General features: G+C 34.6%; 1 pseudogene; it reads right to left on the minus strand.

Annotated features, from left to right (window-relative positions):
• Positions 1 to 21,733, minus strand: part of LOC149829721 (actin-interacting protein 1-2-like) — a 129,208-nt pseudogene that overhangs the window by 89,879 nt on the left and 17,596 nt on the right.

Below are 21,733 nucleotides of genomic sequence, written 5' to 3' on the forward strand. Positions count from 1 at the left end.
AAAATTGTGGATCGCCAGGAGAGGACACTGCACAGTAGGACGATTCTATTCGTGAAGGTGTGTTGGCAACATCACAGATTGGACGAGTGCACTTGGGAGCCCAAGGTCGATATGCGTGAGCACTACCCACACCTATTCAGTACGTTCTAATTTTGTGAATGAAATTCTTTTAAGAAGGTAGGGATGTAATATCGTGTGTTTTTACACAGTCAAATTCAAAGATTTTGGTTGTGTTGCAGAAAAATTGATAAATCCTCAATTTTAGGTGGTGTCAATTGAGTTTGGGTTTGGCTCAAGTCTCATTGACAAGACCTGAACGAGCTAAACAAGATATGATAAAAACTTTTATTTTTTACCTTTAAAATCAAGTAAAATTTAAGCAAAATTTGAGTTAAATTCATGTGAAAATCGGAGGCAAAATTCAAGTTATACATCATTGGATGCACCTTGAAATATTGAATTCAATGATATTTTATTTTCCTGAATTCGAACTATAGTTCGCCCAAAAATTACATTTTTTTAAAAAGTGCCCATCTCGATAGGATCGGGTTCGGGTTGGATCAGACTAGATCCGATCCGCATGATCCAAGTTAATATAGATCTAGACTCAGTCGAAGACCTATATTAATTAGGATCTGATTCAATTCAAGATCCATATGAATATTGAATATGGATTTGGATCTTGGATCCAAATTCAGATCCAAAATCTAGGTCCAACGAAATCAAAGCTTTAAATTTAGTATAAAGGTTTAATTTAAGAAAATTTAAGGTTAAAAAGACTCCTAGAGGGATAAGACACCCTCTATATTTTTTGAATAATTATTAATTATTAATTAATTATTAATTATTAATTAATTAATTAATTATTAAAAATTAATTAATTTGAAATTTCAGTTAGATATGGTAGTTACCAAATAGTGGGGTCTCTATAAGAGCCCCTTTGGTTGCTTTAAAAAAAAAGTAAGTAATTAGAAAGAGGAAGGAGTTGGAAAAGTCAACAAAAAAAATCTAGAAAGATTAGGAAAGGAGGTTGGAGATAGAATCCCATATGGAAAATTCTATCTCCTGTCCACGTGAGGAAGCCCTAGATGGGCGTCACCCTCTAGAGGCCCCCTCTGATATAAAACTTGAAAAAGAAAGAAAGAAGAAACAAAGAGAGAGAGAGAGAGAGAAACTGTGGGAGAGAAAGAAAGAGAAGAAAAAATAAGAAGAAAAGAAGAAGGAGAAGAAGGCTCTTTTTCTCTCCGATCATTCGATCTTTCTCCTGGTCTCTTTTGAGCTTCAAAAAAAGGTACAGGCTTCCTTCTTGATTCAAATGCAGAGAAATAGCACAGATGAGGTTTATGTAATGTTTTTGGTGGAATGAAAAAAGAAGAAAAAAATGAGAATATGATTTTACTAGGTATATATATAGAGAGAGATTGATAGATAACATTACATTAGTTTTATATATATATATATATATGGTTATAATATATATATATATATATATTATAACCATCCATAAATTTTATTCTTTTACCCTATGCATGCTGTTTCGATTTTCGGTGCATATAGTTAGATTTGTTCCACTGTTCACAAGGATAAATCTGTCCTACCATGGGTATGGACAAATGTGGATAGATCTGCCTATTGTAATGGTGGACAGATCTGACAAGCCTCATAAACGTGCAAATTTGGTCCAGATCTACGGATGTCAATGATTGTTTTTTTTTTTTGGCCTGTTATGCGATAGATTTTCAGCATGTTACATAACTAGATTTTTGGTCTGTTACATGATTAAGATATTGGTCTATTATATGGCTGGTTCTTGGTCTGTACATGATCAGTTCTCGGCCTGTGGCATGATAAGTGTTCAGACTGGTCATATAACATACTAATATAATTGTTTAATGCATTATATAAGACTGTTCATGTTTTACATTATGTCACCAAAACCCAAATTTCGTAAATTATGGTTTTAGGATTGATTTTCAAATTTATTTCATTTTTTTTATGAACTGTGAACAACCTAGCTGACAAAAGTCGGCTGAGCAGTTTCTCTAGTACACAGGCCCATCCAAGTGTTGTTAGCTGAGCAGGGTTCAAAAAATAATACGAGACACTAATATGCCCAACCAACTGCAATCGACTAAGTATAATTCAAACACTTCTGTGCCCAACCAACTACAGTTGGCTGATCATATTTTATAATCTGTCATGCCCAGCCAACTGTAGTCGGCTGAGCAGTTTCTAAGCCTGTCAAGCCCAACTGACTGTAGTCAGCTGAGCAGATCTCATGTGTTACACTCCAGCTGACTGCAGTCAGCTGGGATAGACTCAAACAAAAAAAATGATGAAATGGAGCTGATGTCAGTGGGTTTTAGCCCAGTCAATTATCATCGTCTAGGACCCATATCCAACTTTGTTTGATGCTGCCATTTAGGCCAGCATCAAAACAATCTTTAAAGTTTCATCTTGAACTCTAAGTTAAGATCAGGTATGCTGCCACTGTTAGATTGAATATGGCTTGTTTTGTTGCTGCCACATGAACTGTAGTAAGTCTGATTTTTTTTTGCCTATTATATAGTTGATTTTTTGCATGTACATTACCGAATTCTTGGCCTGATATATGACATATTTTCAGTCTGTCATATAGCCAATTTATGGCTTGTTACATAATAAAAATTTCAACCTATTATATAGTCAGTTTATGGCCTGTTTCATAACAAAAATTTCAGCCTGTCATATAGTTGATTTTCAGCTGGTTACATGACAAATTATCGGACTGGTTAAATACATAATCATGTGACTGTTCATGTATGTCATGATAAGACTGTTCATGCTTTATAAAACGTTACATAATGTGTGCTTCTATATGACTGTTATGCACACTTTTACAGGATTGTCATGCCTTATGAATATTACTAAAAATATGTTATGTGACTGATTATGCATGCTTTTATGTGACTGTTCTTGTATCAAAAAATGTCACAAAATTTTTATATGGTTGTGTCGTAAAGAGACACCACATACGTGGAGAAATTAATATGAGACTGCATATGGTTATCGGTTGAGGCTGTGATGGTTTTGCCTAAGCCTAACCGATTGCCAATGAGGTCTTAGTGTTATGCCGTGTATGATTAACATACCTTCGGGCTCAGTATGTTTTGATTGGTAACCCGAGCATACTCGAATTTGGTAAAGATGTGGTTGTTTACATATGCTCATGAACTTGAGTTTTGTGTTGGCTTAAATATGCATATAGTGAACACGTGAATTCTGAAATTACATTGTTGTTGCATCAGCATGATCATGTGTACGTCTGTATATTATGCATGAGATGAATCATGAAAATAAAAATGTATATTGAAAGCATGTGTTCATATGCATATGTAAATTGTTTATTCATGCACATTCGTATTGTGTGTGAATGAATGTGCATTTGTGAACATGTTTGGATAATTATGTGATCACATGTTCACTTTGCATAAGATGCACCAGTGGTCAGATGTGATCCACTGTAGGCCATGTGGACCATGAGCAGGTGTTGCTCTAAGTTTATTCTATGCATTGCAAAAATCCATTTGAAACTATTGATTTCTGAATTAATTGCACTGTTAAATTTTGTAACAGGCCAAGGTCACATGTTGTATTTTGCATGTTGATTTGTAAAATAAATCTTTTGAAAAGAATGTCTTTTGATAAAAGATAAAAAAGATAAAATAGTGTAATTAATGTTTCTTCTTGAATGTTCCTTTTACATTATGGGAATCCTAGATGGCGGTTTTGGAGAACCGTAAGGATACTAAAACTCTGTGTGCGATTGTGCTCCTAAATATGATATGGTGGTTCACCTCTCAGCCACGATTTAGGGAGTTTCTGTCACTTTGCCTGAGGGTGGTGTGCAAACATAGTTATTATTGGTATACCAAGAAAGTGATATCAGTAGATGTTGATTTTCCTGGTGTTCCGACATTAAATGTTGATTTCTAATGTTCTGATGTATGACATTGATTTTTGATATCGGTCGAGGGCCAAATCTGAAACCCATTAATAAAACACAAATTATGTGTTAAGCTATAACTAGGATATCTTGAACTTCGGGAATTGTTGTGCCCATTTTTTCATATCCGCAGGTTTTAATGAAAAGTGAAACTAAAATTGTGTACATTTAATAGCGACATGCATACAAAAGAAAACTCTGACAAGAATTTAATAAGCTATTCATGCATGTGCATTGATATCATGCATATTTACTATTCTGAAATTAGTTTATGCACCTTTACCTATTTTCATTTCATGTGAGATATTGTTGTTGCATGCTAATTGTTATTAAATGCATGATTGGTTGTTTGGATTATGAGATAGTTGTAGTCATGTTCCTCTAAAAATGTTATATGAATTGATTTATACTTCTCTTACCTATTTGTATCTTTAGAAAAATTCGTACACAGGATCTTTAATTTTGACCCTGTGCTCTTTATGTTTTTCATAGGTCCTGAAGCCCAATGATGAGGACATCTACTATATGGGGCTTATGAGGCTTCATGACTACTTTCTGATATTTTGTTTGGGACAGTGTGACTCTATAATTAAGGACATTTATTTGATTATGTTCTTAAACTTTAATTATTGATGAATAAAGTTAATTAGTCGATTGTTGGGTTAATGTAAGATCCCTTGTGGTTTGGATTGTGTTATATCTGTAAGGCTCCGGATCTCTGGGTAGAGTTTCCACAATTATAAAAAAAAAAAAATCCACTTTTCAATAGGGATGAGTTTGGTTTGTTACAGATCTCTGGATTGAAGTCAAATTCGACAGATGCCAAATCCTTTTTTTTAGAAAGGCAAGATGGGGTTAGGCATAACCCCACCAGTTATTGTTCAATGTACCACTAAGGTTTTTTAACCTGCAACATCCCACCACAAGGAGACGTACACTGATAGCTCTTACCAACCACGCCGAGCCCCATTGGTAACTCATGCCAAATCCTCCAATTACTAAAATGAGAGATCTCAAATCCGTGGATCTAAAATCTTCAAAACTGCCAAAAATGCAAGGCTTTTTGGCAAGGGGGTCAAGCTAAAAATCCTTTGAGGATCCCAATTTCATAAGATGTTAGAGCAGTATTTCAAAGAATGGCTAAGTGCCATGGCTATTTGACACAGGCAAACACATGACAACATTTCACGTGGGGTCTAAACTTTGTAGTTGTGGGCCCCATGCAATGCTGTCGTGTGATTGGCTAGTGTCATATAGTCATGGTTGTTAGCTGCTCCTTTAATCTCAAACTCAAAGAGACTTGTGCACACTTACATATTTTTATTAGTTTTTTTACACCTAATGGTGGGTTTGACCGATTAGATTGTGCCTGGATGGTGACTGATTAGATCTTGGTACTAGCCCTTGTGTGTGGATGTAGAATTATTATGGACCAGCAACTCAAAAAATGATTTTGTGGATGTGCAATCATGTTAAGGGGGTGTTTGATTCACCGAAGAATCTCTTGGAGGAACACCACACTCCCTGCTGAGGTGTTGTCCCGCATTTGATTCACCTATCATGTGTGTTCTGTGCTCAATTTAATTGAGGGGATGCAAAAGTCCAAAACATTTGTCTCTCACTCAAGATTCTTATATCCAGAACATTTGTCGCTTTGCTTGTTCGACCGACAAATGTTCTACATGGCAAACACTTTTTAAGAGTGCATTGATGCCAATATGTTTTAAGAGGGGCAGAAAGGGAGATAATAAAAGTATGAAAAATTATCATAAGTATTGTACGACAAAAATGATGCATTTCACGAAAAACCTTATAATTTTCAAAAATTTGTTTGATGTCCAAAATTGCAAATATCTGTCATTAAAAAGACCATTTTAACCTTTGCATGAGTGGTTTTCTTTCAGATATGCAAATTTTCCCCCAAATATGTTCCCAAGTATTGCATCAAAGATTTATGACAGACCTTATCACTGATTTTTTACCTAAAAAATAAATGATTTCAAAAACACACACAAAAGAACAAAGAAATTAGACACAAATACCATTTCAACGATACCTAATTCGCTGAAAAATTGTGAACAAATGTTGAGATACAACCCTTACAACATTTCTAAACAGGAGATGAAAAGGCACGACTGTGGTTATCCTTATTATTCTATGCTAATGACCACCTGCAGTAGAAATCTGAAAAAACAACAAAAGGGACAAAGACAAATCGAGGCATTAACTTTCCAATACCATAAAGATCACCTTAATCTAATGAGTGGTTGGGGAGAAATATCCTTTGAAAGATAGACTGTTTGGTTATTCTAGTCTGCAGAGCATGTTTTTGTTTCAGTTTTAGAACTCAAAAACGAGAATCCTAAAGGGGTTTTTAGTTGTAACACAAAACAAGAAAGTTACATGCATGTATCTCATTTTCAACAACTATAAAAATGTAAATTTTCAACATCATATCAGAGAGATACATATCAGAGAAAAAAGACTGTCATGCAAAAAATATGCAAATTTTCTTTAAAATATGTGAATTTTCTCCCAAATATATGAATTTCCTCCTAAATATGTGATTTTCTCCTACATATGTGATTTTTTTTCTAAATATGTGTCAAAGTATTGCATTTAAGATATGTGTTAGAATTTGCCATTAATTTTTTACTTAGAAAATGAAGGATTTTTGAAAAATACATAAAAAAACAAAGAAACTTGACAAAACACATTTTCAACGATTCCTAATTCGCTAAAAAACAATGAACAAGCATTGAGAAACAACCCTGACATGATTCCTAAAATAAGAGATGAATAGGTGTGATTGTGTTTATCCAGATTATTCTATATTATTTTCTGCCCACCTGCATAAAAAATCCAAAAAAATAATAAAAAGAAAAGAGACAGATTGAGGCCTTAGCTTTCCAACACCACCAAGATCACCTTAATCTGATGAAAGGTTGGAGAAAAATATCCACTAGAAGATAGATTGTTTGGTTGTTTCAGTCTGCAGAATATATTTCTGTTCTGATTTTGAAACTGAGAAAGGGGAACCCTAAAGGGCTTTTCGGTTCTGACTTAAAACAAAAAAGTTACAGTCTTGTGTTTTCGCTTTCCAACTATTATAAAAATATAGGTTTTCAACTTCGGATATGAGAAATAAAGATTTGAGAACAAAAACTATTCTGCAAAAAATATGTGAATATGCGAATTTCATCCTAAATATGTAAATTTCCTTCTAAACATATGAATTTCCTCTTATATATATGATATTTTTCTCTTAAATATACAAATTTCCTTCTAAATATATAAATTTTCTTCCAAATATATGCATTTTTTCTCAAATATACAAATTTTTTTCCAAATATGTGAATTTTCTCTTAAATATGTGATTTCTCCTAAATATTTGAGAAGAAAATCATATATTTAAGCAAAAAATCGCATATTTGAAAGAAACCCACATATTTATGAAGAAATTCACATATTTAGGAGGAAAATCATATATTTGAGAGGACATTCACATATTTGGTAGGAAATTTGCATATTTAGGAAGAAATTCATATATTTGAGAGAAAAAATAAATATTTAGGAGAAAATTTATATATTTGGAAAAAAAATTGTATATATAAGAGAAAATTCACATATTTAAGAGAATATTCTCATATTTAAGAAGAAATTCACATATTTAGGAGAATATTTTCATATTTGAGAGAAAAAAATACATATATAGGAGAAAATTCACATGTTTAAGAGAAATTTGCATATTCACGTATTTTCTGCAAAACCATTTTTTTTTCATATCTGTATCTCTCTGATCTAATAATGAAAACCTATATTTTTATAGTCGTTAGAAGAAGATATAGGCCTGTAACTTTCCTGTTTTTAGTAAGAACTGAAAACCCTTCTAAGGTTTATGTTTTTGAGTTTAAAAAATAGAACAGAAATATGCCCTACAAACTAGAATAATTGAACAATCTATCTTTCAAAGAATGTTTCTTCCCCACCACTAATCTGATCAAGCTGATCTTAGTGGCATTAAAAAGCGAACAGCATGATCTCTCTGCACTTTTTATTATTTTTTTAGATTTTTGGCACGTGGCTAGAAAATAGCATAGAATAATCAGGATAGGCACAATCACATTTGTTCATCTTTTATTTTAAAAATGTTATCAGGGTTGTATCCCTGCATCCGTTTATCATTTTCTAGCAAATCAAGTATCGTTGGTAATGTATTTATGCCTAGTTTGTTTGTTCTTCTTTATATTTTTTCATAATCTTTCATTTTTTGGGTAAAAAATAAGTGGTAAAGTCTGTAGCAAATCTTGGATGCAATACTTAGACACATATTTAAGAGAAAATTTAAATATTTGAGAGAAAAATCACATATTCAGGAGGAATTTTGCATATTTAAGAGGAAGATCGTGTATTTAGAAGAAAATTCGCATATTCGCATATTTACAAATTTTTGTTGAACATTCATTGTTCTCAGATATGTATCTCTCTGATTCAACGTTGAAAACATATATTTTTAAGTTGTTGGAAAGTTAAGATACATGTCAATAAGTTTTCTATTTTGAGTCAAAACTCAAAACCCCTCTAAGGTTCTCGTTGGAGTTACAAAATTGGAAACGAAACATGCTTTGTAGACTGGAACAACCAAATAGTCTAACTTTTAAAGGATGTTTCTCTCCAACCACTCATTAGATCATGGTAACCTTGGTGGCATTGGAAATATAACACCTCGATATGCCTCTATTCTTTTTATTATGTTTTTGGGTTTCTAGTATAAATGGCTAAAAAATAGTATAGAATAATTGGGATAGGAATAACCATGCTTGTTCAGCTCTTGTTTTAAGAATGTTGTCAGGGTTGTATCTCGTTCGTAGTTTTTCTGCAAATCAGGTATCGTTGAAAAGGTATTTTTGTGTAGTTTCTTTATCCTTTTATTTAGTTTTATGGAATATGGTGCACACCGACAATAAGTCAGTTCGTGATCAAGACATCGAAATAAAATTCTATTGCAAAAGCAGTCAAAGTGAAATTTTATGGAATATGACAATGACTGATACTACTAGAATTTGACTTAGTAGGTCACTAAATTTGAAAAAACTGATTAACAGAGAAAACACAGAAAACAAAAATATCTTTCCAACGAATCAATAATTGTAATTTTTTGATATCGGGGTGCCATGATATGGTATGAATAACCGGTCTGAATGATGCACCAGAAATACAGTCACTCGAATGACTGTACTCTTTGTTCAGATCCATTTTTGGTGACTGCAAATACAAAATCTGTCAGCGGACTGAACACTGGAAATATAGGAGAGTTCATTAGATTTTCAACAAATCTAAGTAAGCACAAAATAGACCTATATCTACGAAGATACACTCTGATTATCAGGACTGGGTCAGACAAACCAAAATGCATAAACACACATCAAGCACAAATGCACAAGTTTTGATTTTCGATTTTAATTTTTTGGTGGTTAAAATTTGACCTGCACAAAAAATATACTTCCAATGGTGATTTATCAAATTTTCAACTGCTCTTTCTCTGAAACCCAACTCCGGTTAGACAATGCTCAACTCAAACACGAAAGATAATCAACCACACAAGCTTTCAAGAAAATAACTTAACAAATCTGTATTCATTCAAAAGACATGCATGTTTCAAATATGGTGCAACACAATCCAACTCTAACAATGAGATGACAGATTTAAGAAGCAATAACAACATCCACAACACAAATTTAATAGAGCAATTGGGTTTTAGCCAAACTGATGGAGACAAAAATTGGCCAGTTCAAGCCACAAACATGTTTCTTCAATCCTAGTGGTCACAAGATAAGAAGTGTAATCTAAAATTGCCACCAAGGAACACATGCAACATTATGGGTCACGAACAGTAGCAGAGATGCACTTAAAACAACAATGGTGGATGCCCTTCATGTCCATCACGATACCATGAGGATGGAAGGCATCCTACTCGGTTCCTCCAAGCTCAAATACTCCAAGTTTGGCTCAAAACACAAAAATTGCCATTCTTTCTCCAAGTTTCTTCTCAAAACTTTTGCAAAATTCTTCAAATTGTTGTACATATATTGTATTTGAATCGTTATACCAGATAATGTCCTTAAGTGATTTACACAATGACATCTATGTCGGAGACAACGATTTACCTTTGCTACAAATAACAGTCCAACTTATTGACGTGTTTAGTAAAATTAATTTTTATTTCAACCCAGAGAGATTTACATAATTTGTCTGTTATATGTTCAAACCACAAACTCATCATTTATAAAGGAAATGTCACTTCGTCTATTCTTTACTGACGAAGCAAAGCGAAGCGACACCCTCCTAAACTTGTGCGACCTGTCATTCATTTATAAAGGAAACATCGTTTCACATACCGCTCATTTTAAAAAAGCGCACACAAATAAATTGCATTGCACATTAATTAAAAAACATCATTTCATTTGCCTTTTGCAAAAATGAATTATAATTGATTGCAAGTCAATCAATATCAAGCAACAATATGCCTTTGTTTGTCTTTCTCAATGAAATCGATTTGTATTTATGAAGTTACCTCGATTTGTATCGCTGAAGTTACCTCAATTTATACTTTACTAAGTCTAAACATTGTGTCGATTTGTTTGTTGTTTTTCTTTTCTGCCTTTTATGAATCAGTCATTTTGTAAATCGCGATAGGACATATCATTCATATAGACAAAGCTCGTAAAGGCAAATCGTAATAGGATATTCAAATGGATTTGGTGGGATGAGATGTATTTGATTGTCAGATGGGTTTAGGTAGGGGAGTGATTGGATTGGGTTGGATGTGAGACCTATTTAGCTCTCATCAAATTTAAACCCAATCTAAACTATTATATATAGAGAGAGATACAAATTTACATATATATATTTTAATTAAATTTATTTGGGTCTCAAATGAACCCAAAAGTTATTATATTTAAGTATGATCCATTTGGAATTTAGATAGATCAAAAACTTATTATATTTTAGTAAAATTCACAGTACACTAAAATGATTCATTTAGATCATAAGTGAATCCAATTCTTTTTTTCTTAAGTAGGAGTTATTTGGACCTCGAATTGAATTCAGAACAAATTCATTTTACCTTCATGAGAACCATTTAGGTCTCAGGTAGATCCAAAAGCCTTATTTACTTACTGGAATCCAATTGGATCTCCAAATGGGTCTAAATGTTAATATACATAATGAGATCAAATTGAGTCTTTAAGTAGATTCAATATCTTATTTTCTTAGTAGGATCCAATTTGGTCTCTAAATGGATCTAAAATACTTTTACATTAGATTAGATTTATTTGGGTCTTAAACGGATCCAAATCTCTTATAGGTCCAGTCCAAACCCTGATCTGAGTCTAAACTATTTCCATATCTATGATGGTCATGTATTGTATCTAAGCCAAACCATTGATTATGATGTATTATAACTAAATACTCATATTTTTTGTAAATGAATGTGGTTGTAAATCACATCGATTTGTAGTTATGAAGTTACCGTGACAATGATATGTCTTTGTGAACGAAATCAATTTGTATTTATAAAGTTACATTGATTTGTATCATTGAAGTTAACTCAATTTGTTCTTTACTAAGTCTAAACATCGTCTCGATTTGTTTATTGTTTTTCTTTTTTTACCTTTTATGAATCAGTCATTGTGTAAATCGCGATATGACGTGTTGTTCACTTAGACAAAGCTCGTAAAGGCAAACCCAATCTAAACTATTATATATATATATATATATATATATATATATATATATATATATACATTTACATATATATTTTTTAATTAAATTTATTTGGGTATCAAATAAACCCAAATTTTTTTTATTTAAGATGATCCATTTGAAATATAGATAGATCCAAAACTTAAACCCTAAACCCCAAACCCCAAACCCCAAACCCTAAAGCCTAAACTACAAACCCTAAAACCTAAAACCCTAAACCCTAAAACACTAAACACCAAACCCTAAACCCTAGACCCTAAACCCTAAACCTTAAATTCTAAAACCCTAAACCCTTAAAACACAAAAACCTAAACCCTAATCGTGATAGGGCATATCATTCTTATAGACAAAGCTCGTAAACACAAATCACGATAGTTAAATGCTAAAGCGATAACGATTTATACTAAGGAATACAAAATCCTGCAACGATCATTACTTAATAATGTTAAACATTAGAACGATTTATACTAATGAATGCTAAATGCTAATACGATAATGATTTGTACTAACGAAGACAAAATCCTACAGTGATGATTACTTAAAAATACTAAACATTTCAAAGATTTACACTAATAAAAGTTAAATGCTAAAGCAATAACGATTTGTACTAAGGAATACAAAATCTTATAAGCAATCATTACTTTAGAATGTTAAACATTAGAACGATTTATACTAATGAATGCTAAATGCTAATGCGATAATGATTTGTACTAACGAAGACAAATTCTTGCAGCGATGATTACTTAAGAATGCTTAACATTTCAACAATTTATACTAATGAATGATAAATGCTGAAACGATTATAAACAGTTTTAAACCATTTACCTCATTTAATTGCAGACCATCTAAAATGAACTTAGCATTATCCTCCTTGACATTTATTGTAGCCTATCGGTCGATCTTGGAAAAACCATAAATCGCAGGGCCACACTGAGGACAAAAGGCGACAATATGCTCTCATGCTCAGGCCTACAAAAATAATATATTAGTAAGACTATAACCTTCAACGACATTAGTCTATAACTACCAAATATGTAATAAATAATTACCTTAACAAATGGCTAAAACCCTTCGACGGTTTTTGTACCCTTACTCACACTGTAAAGTTGACTGCATAAGAATGCAAGAATAGTAGCACCCCATGCATAGTTGTCTACTTCATCGAAGTCTTTCAAGAACTGCAGCCACAGGTAACTTAACCTCGAACCAGACAAATCCGAAAATAGAGTAAGTCCAAAAAAATAAAGAAGGAAGCTGCGCAACTCTTGGTCAGCTCTTTCAGATGCACATGTAGCAGACCGGCCTTCCCATTTATTACGAAAAGAAGAAACTTTCATTAATGTGAAATTGCTTTCACCAAAAATACATTGACCCCAATCCTCCATCGACATTCCTAGAAGGCTCGTGCACTTGTCCCTTGCATTATAGTTTGAATCTCATGCTAGGACAACAATTCTATGGCACTTAAGACCCGTAATTTGTGGCACATCTTCTAGGGTCATGGTGATCTCAAAAGAATCAAACTGGAATGTGTTCATCTTATGATTTCACTTATTGACCGGGTGGGTCATAGTGTTCCAACACGAGAAAGCCACTGAAGTGCATATTTCATAATTGATCATTCTGATATTCACTCAGATGTCCATATTACGACAGAACTGCAGGCCACTGACACCGCCCTTTGAGCTTTTTACCTGGCGCTCTACTTATCTTCTGACCTCTGTGTAGCACAAAATAACATATTATTTGTATCAAATCAAAATTACTCTCATTTGTACTTTTACATGTCGCTATACACAGTAATTCCTATATATAATAATCGTTGCACACTCGCTATCACTGTAATCATATACACAATAATCAATATCAAAGTAATCGCTATACGTACTAATCGCTATAAATAGGTCACAATAATCACTATACATAGTAATCGCTATCACAGTAATCACTGTACATAATAATACCTATCACAATAAATCATTACGTAATCGCTATATGTTACATATAAACAGATTCAGATATCCTTCAAATTTGGATATTTATCAGATTTGATAGCAAAATCAGAATCGAATTATACTCGAATAGTTTTAGCTTATCAAATGCAACTGAACAATCAAATTTGGTCCGATATAGGATCAAAAATATGATTCACTGAGTGGCAGTTGTGCCAGAGAATGATGTTAAGGCACTTTATGCATTTGAGAAAGGAGGTGAGACGGCCTTTGTATTTGCATTGAAAACTGGATTTAGCAACTACCACCTCATAAAATGGTAGATGCCAAATCCAGAAATGGACTGCTGCCACTTTGTCAAATGCATAAACTCCCTCCAACTACCAGTTCCCATATGGAGACTTATTTCACATTCTTAAGATCGAAATATCATCAAGAGGGCATTTATTGCATCCCCACCCAAGGGAAGCCACTTCTTGAAGGGACGCATGAGAAAAAGTTCTTTCCCATGGGGGGAAGGTGTGAACCAGTGTTGTCGATATTGGCCTGAATGTCAATGCACCAGAAAATATTGACCTGAATTGGCTATTTTTTAATAAAATGTAAAAAATAGATTAAAATTAATTTTTTTTATTATTTTAATGGCTTTAACATGTGTCACGTTCTGATTGACACAATATTTTTTAATTATTTTTTGGCCAATTCAGAATAATTCACTTGAGAATGGATATTGGAGGATTCACCTGAATCATTGGGCCAAACGATACAAGTCCGATTCCGATACAGACAACAGTGGTGTGAACCCATTTTGACAGGAAAGATGCTTGTTTGCCTTTATTATGTAAACACCACCACATGTTTTCCATGGAGATGTTTGTTTCACCTCCCTTAGTAAAAGTTCTCTTTCCTACGAAAGAGTGTCTCTTTCATCCCCCCCCGAAAAGAAAGCAATATCCATGCTTGAACAAAGAATAGAGTGCGAATAGGCCAAGGGATTAAGCATTCTATTATTTCATCACAATTCCAGCAATGAACATTGCATACACAAATATGATCATGGAAAATATTTAGGTGTATGCATGGCTGATCAGACCGACAAAAGGAGAAGGAAAAAAAAAACACCCAATATAACCCAAAAAAGGCGAAAAACTCACATCAGCAAAATCATATCAAAACACGAGCCATTCTGCTATGTTCTTCTAGTCTTCAATCAAAGACAAACTGGAAAGGGTTTTCCTACAAACAAAACAGAGAATTCTTTTGATGAAGACTGCACAGAGCAAGAAATGTAAGGCCACACAACTTGCTTACAAAACCAAATCAACCATCAATTGCAGTTACGATCCCGTTACTGCTGCACTAATCTCCACACACGAATTCATGCATCTTCACCAGAGCTTACAACAGTGCAATCATCATTGAAAACTAATCCATAAACACCTCCCAAGTGAGCACCCTTTATGGTTATACGACTTGAAGCTGGCTTATCAACTTCATATATAATTATGCTTGTGTCTAGAGATCCCGTAACAACCATTGTGCTATCAGGAGACCAAGCCACACAATTTATACGAGCAGTATGGTACAACATGTTCTTAAGCTTAACCTGCAGAAGATAGTCAACTGGTTAGTGAGACAAATGTTCAGGAAGTTAAAAATCAAACCTTGGTAATTAACATTACATTTCTAAAAAGGATTAATGCGGAAGGGAAAGGAAGAAAGAGAGATGGACTATGCAAATGGGAACCAAAAAGTTAGAAGTATGAACAACTTAAATATAGTGACAAAATCTATCAAAAATAAAGAAAAAAAAAACATGGATGAAGCATGACAGCCTTTTACTACTTTAATGTGTGTAAAAAGAATTTAGGAAACAAAAAGAAAATTAAAAAACCATATAGGATTTACATTGTGCCTGATAAATTGAACCATGGCATTTTGCTATGTCACATGGGTGCGGGTGCGACACGGGTGCGGCGCAATTTCAAAAATTTTGGACACGGGGACTCGGCTATATATATATATAATTCTAGTAAACAATTAAAATTAAGTAGCCAAAACTATGACCTTAATTTTTTCGAAAGTTTCAATTTGGCATTCCCATTTCTTTATGGTAGTTCTTAAGCTAGCTTTTCTAATACTTGTGAAACCAGTATTTTTTTAAATTGGAAAAGCATTTATTTAGCTATCTCAAATGGTTGGGTTACCTTTTATCGTGTTTTATACATATTTTTACATAAGTTGTGACTTGTGAAACAGTCACACAGACTGTGCACACAGTCTGTGCAATGCAGTCTGTGACTGTGCAGACTGTGCACAGTCACACAGACTGTGCACAGTCACACAGACTGTGTGCAATGACTGTGCAGTTGCACAGTCTGTGACTGTGCAACTGCATTGCACAGTCTGGTTATATATTAAAAAAAAAGATATATAAAAATTGTTTTTTTTTGTTTTTTGTCTTAAAAATGGACATTTTTGGACTCAGTCAAAGTTGACCGAGTCCAAAATGTGGACGGACGCGGCCTGGACTCGTTGACCGAGTCTGACTCGGCGTTGACCGAGTCCGGGCCGAGTCCGAAGCCGCACCCGTGTCGGGGCGTGTCGACTCGGGTGCGGCACCTCCCTAGCCGAGTCCGTGTGACATAGGCATTTTGTAGTCTAGGAAAACAAGGGTAATTATAATACCGCACACAAGGCCGTAAATGCTTAAGAATTTTCAAGGTTTTTGAATCTAGAATGCCATTGACATACAATAGAATGAATGTCTACTACATTTTTCATAACAGGGATATTGCGCCGAATCAATTCATTCTAGGTCTTGATTGCTTTGTCACCTTCTCATGAAAATCCAGAACATGCAATTAATAGCAAAGTACACCATTATTATCAAAACTGGTATTTGTCTTATGCACCACAATTTGCTTTGTAATCCCATTGTTGCTTAAAGCTAAACTTATGGTCCCCAATAGTAATATTCCTGCTTATTGCTGATCTCCAATCTTTACTGGGCTCCTCCTTTTCCCAGTTCCTTCAACTTGCTTCATGTCAAATTTTTTGTGTTCTGTAATTTCAGACAGCTTGTAACATGCCCATTCTATCCCTAACAATGCTCATCTTTCTGTTTAATTAACTCTTAAGGACAAGATGTAAGGATACGTGGCATTTCTTCAATATGTGTTTTTATTTTTGCTTTACGTAACATGCATTAGTATTGTATCATTGTCATCAATGGCTCGTGTAATTGATTTGTAGTACCAGTTGGAGTCACACTATCTCAACCGGGCCATATTCAGGCAAACCTAGCTTGACTAATAAAAAAAAATTAACTCAATCCTAGTGAGGATTAATCTATTATGAGAGATCATCCCATGTGATTAATGAGGTTGGACATCAACCTGTTGTAGTTGGAATATTCATTTTCTCTTTCCTATTTCATTGAGTCAAATTGAAATGACAAAAATTGACACAGAATTAGAGCAGCCATGACGAAGTGATCTATTAATCTCATCTTCATGCTTTTTCCTCTAATCTTCTAACCTCTTTCTTCTCTATGGATTTAATATTTTTCAGAAGATTTCTTTGTTTTGAATGTTAAATTTTAAAACACTTACTGGAATCATAGGCAGATCTGACTGTTAGCTTTGAACAAATCTGGAATCTAACTTGTTTTTTGGTCCCATAGGCTTGGGTGAAGGGGATAAATGGATTGGTACGTGGAAATGGTAGCTCTATCTCAGCTGGTGGTGTGGTTGGCTGGAACCAAATAATCAAATCTTCAAGGAAGTACGACCTTGCAAAGGGGGGTGATTGAATTGGTAATTAAGTTTATGGTTCAAATCAAGCTTGCAAAGGGGTCAAGCTGAGGTTCCAGACTGACTTATGGTCCAGGGATGTAACTCTTGCTGAAAGATATCCACCGTTTTTTCACATAAACAGAGATAACAACATACTTGTAAGTGAATGTTGGAAAGGAAGAGCTAGTTAGTTCACTGAATTCAGAAGGAATTTCAAGGAGCAAGAGGTAGAAGATTGGTTTTGGTTATGGCTATTGGATTTTTAGGCCCATGGAAAATTTCTGACAGCGAGAATTCCTTATATGGAAATGTGACGGATTTTTAGGCCCATGGAAAATTTCTGACAGTTGGAATATTCATTTTCTCTTTCCTATTTCATTGAGTCAAATTGAAATGACAAAAATTGACACAGAATTAGAGCAGCCATGACGAAGTGATCTATTAATCTCATCTTCATGCTTTTTCCTCTAATCTTCTAACCTCTTTCTTCTCTATGGATTTAATATTTTTCAGAAGATTTCTTTGTTTTGAATGTTAAATTTTAAAACACTTACTGGAATCATAGGCAGATCTGACTGTTAGCTTTGAACAAATCTGGAATCTAACTTGTTTTTTGGTCCCATAGGCTTGGGTGAAGGGGATAAATGGATTGGTACGTGGAAATGGTAGCTCTATCTCAGATGGTGGTGTGGTTGGCTGGAACCAAATAATCAAATCTTCAAGGAAGTACGACCTTGCAAAGGGGGGTGATTGAATTGGTAATTAAGTTTATGGTTCAAATCAAGCTTGCAAAGGGGTCAAGCTGAGGTTCCAGACTGACTTATGGTCCAGGGATGTAACTCTTGCTGAAAGATATCCACCGTTTTTTCACATAAACAGAGATAACAGCATACTTGTAAGTGAATGTTGGAAAGGAAGAGCTAGTTAGTTCACTGAATTCAGAAGGAATTTCAAGGAGCAAGAGGTAGAAGATTGGTTTTGGTTATGGCTATTGGATTTTTAGGCCCATGGAAAATTTCTGACAGCGAGAATTCCTTATATGGAAATGTGACGGATGTGTTATGTTCTCTATAGCTTCATTTAGCCATGCTTTTGGCTGTAAAGATGTAGACCACTTTCCAAATGACACCGTCCAGGGTTTCCATCCCTCTCCTACAACCAAGATATTTGTGTGGCTCTTAGCACTTGATAAGGTTAATAACCAGTGCAAATTTAAAGACAAAAGTTTCCAGCTTGCAAGTACTTGCTACTTCTGTTTCGATGAGAACGAAACAATTGAGCATTTGTTTTGGTTTTATCCAGCATTTCAGTGGTTGTTCAAACAAGCTTTGGATTGTGCCAATAAAATAGCCAGATGGGGATTTAGCTTGGATTGGTCGGAATAGGACTGGTGGTTAAGAATCTTAATTTGATCTATTCTGTAAGCTTGTTGAAAGATTTCTTATCCCCTGGCTTAAATTATTTCTCTTAGACAAAAAAAAAGGATTTACATGGTTTGCAAAGTGTTATAATGTGCATCTCCCTCGCATACTGTCTGTAGACTCTGTACATACACCAATTCTTGTTTTCTTTTTGTTATGTGTGTGTGCTTGTGTTCAAGGATTGATACACACACACACACACACACACACAGATATATATATATATATATATATATATATATATATATATATATATATATATATATATAGAGTGAGAGAGAGAGATGGTACCTCTCGAGTGACATGGTCCCATACAACAGCTTCTCGATTGAGATCACCAGAAATAAACATAGAGGCATCTGGGGAGAAACGAATGACGTTAATAGCACCACGATGCTTCTCAAGGACTGACTCTTCAGTGAGAGTGTCCCCATTGACAGAATAGACGTGGAGTTTCCCATCTTGGCCACCAACAATGGCCTCACTTCAATCAGGTGAAATTGCAGATGCCGTCACAGCAAACCCAAGATTCAGAGTTGACAACACTTTGGATCCACGAAGCATGATTACTCCTGAATCAGTTGAAAGCAATGCCAGCTCGGGCTTATCAAGTGCAATATTTAAGTCCTTTGGTTGTGCACCAATATCAATTTGTTCTTCATCACCACACTGATCAGCATGCAGCGGAATTCTCCTTACCTGTAAAATTTTGGGAAAAGGATCATCTCTTGTAGCAAAAGCAAGTTGAACATATTGTACATAGCTACAGTTGTTGTACAGTCAGCAAAATATAAGCCCCACAGCAGGATATCATCAATTGGAATTTGGCAGGTAGATTAAGAAATTGTTCCTTATTAAAGGAATATGCTATTCATCAGACTTGGTGAGCAATACTACCGTGTATTGAACTTTTATAATTGGCTGCAAAGCTTTCCAGACAAGAATATATGGACTATCCCTGATATTTACTATCCGAACATCAAAGAAGAGGACCAAATATTTGGAGAACACCTGATAAAATCATCAAATTGGACTAGGACAATATAACTTAAAAACGAGGAGAAAATCTCCAACCGAATAGCCTTTGGAAATCTTTCACATGTTATTGCCATTAGACATACTAGCGAGCACAGACATGCTCCCAGTCTATGCCACAGGGACTCACCAAAGAGGCCTCTGCACCCACGTCGACGCGACGCGGGTGTGGCACCCAATTCGGTCAACCCGCACCCAAGGTTATCATTGTCCAAAATGGACTTGGTTAACTTTGTCCATTAAAAAAAGGGACAGGTATCGATAATGGGTAAGGGTACCTCGAGCACCCCCCTCCCCCCCCAATTAAAAAAATAAGGGGGTACCTCGAGAAGGGGTAAAGAGGGATGGGGCTTGAGAATGGGGTACCACGAGAAAGGGTAAAGGGGTGGTGTTAAAATATATATATATATATATATATATATATATATATATATATATATATATATATATATATACCCTCTTGTGTGACAATCAAAGTGCTATCAACATGTCATTCAATCCTATCTACCACAGTCGTGCCAAACATATTGAAATTGATCAACATTTTGTAAGACAAAAGGTTGAAGAGAAGGAAATTGAACCAGAATACGTGCGGACTGCTGATCAAGTTGTTGACTTGTTTACAAAAGGACTTATCAAGGACAGATTTTGGATGTTCATGGTCCAAAACCATGTACAACTGGAGGGGGGGTGAAAAGATACTGTCATTTAGTATAAGGTCTGGAACTCAGAATCCAGACCCAATTCCTTTCATTTTAAACACATGCTCATTAATGTTTTATTAATGGCATGCTGTAATTTTATCATAACATGTAATGGGTATTTTCATAGCCTAGCTATTGTATTTGTGTGTATTTAATCAGAGAAGCAAAAATGAATACCCTGATTAGGGATTTTTGCTGCAGCCACGTTCTCTCTCCCCATGTTGTGCTGTTGCTTGTAGATGAAGAAAGGAACCCATGATTTCTATCAAGGCGGGTCGACCCGTTTATTAAACGGGTTAGTTTAAGCCCAACCTGAACCCGCCTAAAAGGCGGGTTGGCGGGTCGGGTTGGGAGGTCGTGTCAGGTTTTGCCACCCCTAATCTCAATATTTGTCATATTTTATGACAAAATCTTTGCAGTTTGTAGTTCTACTTTTAAAGGCAGTGACGTTTTTTATTGATAAAAATATAATTTACAATCAAGCTCCTTTACCACCGGAGAAAATTATTAACACTATCACAGTTCACTATACATGGAGTTCACAAAACTATACTAGTCATCAATAACTTCACTTTTCATATTCTTTATATATTTTATATTTTTCACTCCATTGTTCTCTAAAATGCCAAAATTACTTCTGTAATATCACATAAGGGCATTTTATGAAGCACATTCTTGTGCCATTTCTATATTGAGGGATCTAACATTTCTCCATCAACGCAAGATTTCATTTTCTTGTTATTCAATTGCAATGAACATCTAGTCAGTCTTTTCCCTCAAGACATGTTTTATTTAGAACACAAGATCTTGTTGGCTTACTATGCCTGACTCAACATTGAGTAGTAATTTTAGCTAGTGTGTAAATTGCCTACCCCATCAAGGTGCAAGATTGAATTGAAATATATTCATTTCAGTGATCATATTGGATAATAGAAAGACACATCATCATGTTCTCCAGCCTAGTTGCAATCATAAGTCATCAAGAAAATCAGCTTCAAAAAGATGGTGCAAGCACACAAACCACAAGATATAAAAATAAAGGCAACTACTACATGTACATGAAGAAATGGTGCTA

Source organism: Nuphar pumila, chromosome 8 (assembly GCF_984573655.1).
Source record: "Nuphar pumila chromosome 8, dmNupPumi1.hap1.1, whole genome shotgun sequence".
Classification (NCBI taxonomy): domain Eukaryota; kingdom Viridiplantae; phylum Streptophyta; class Magnoliopsida; order Nymphaeales; family Nymphaeaceae; genus Nuphar; species Nuphar pumila.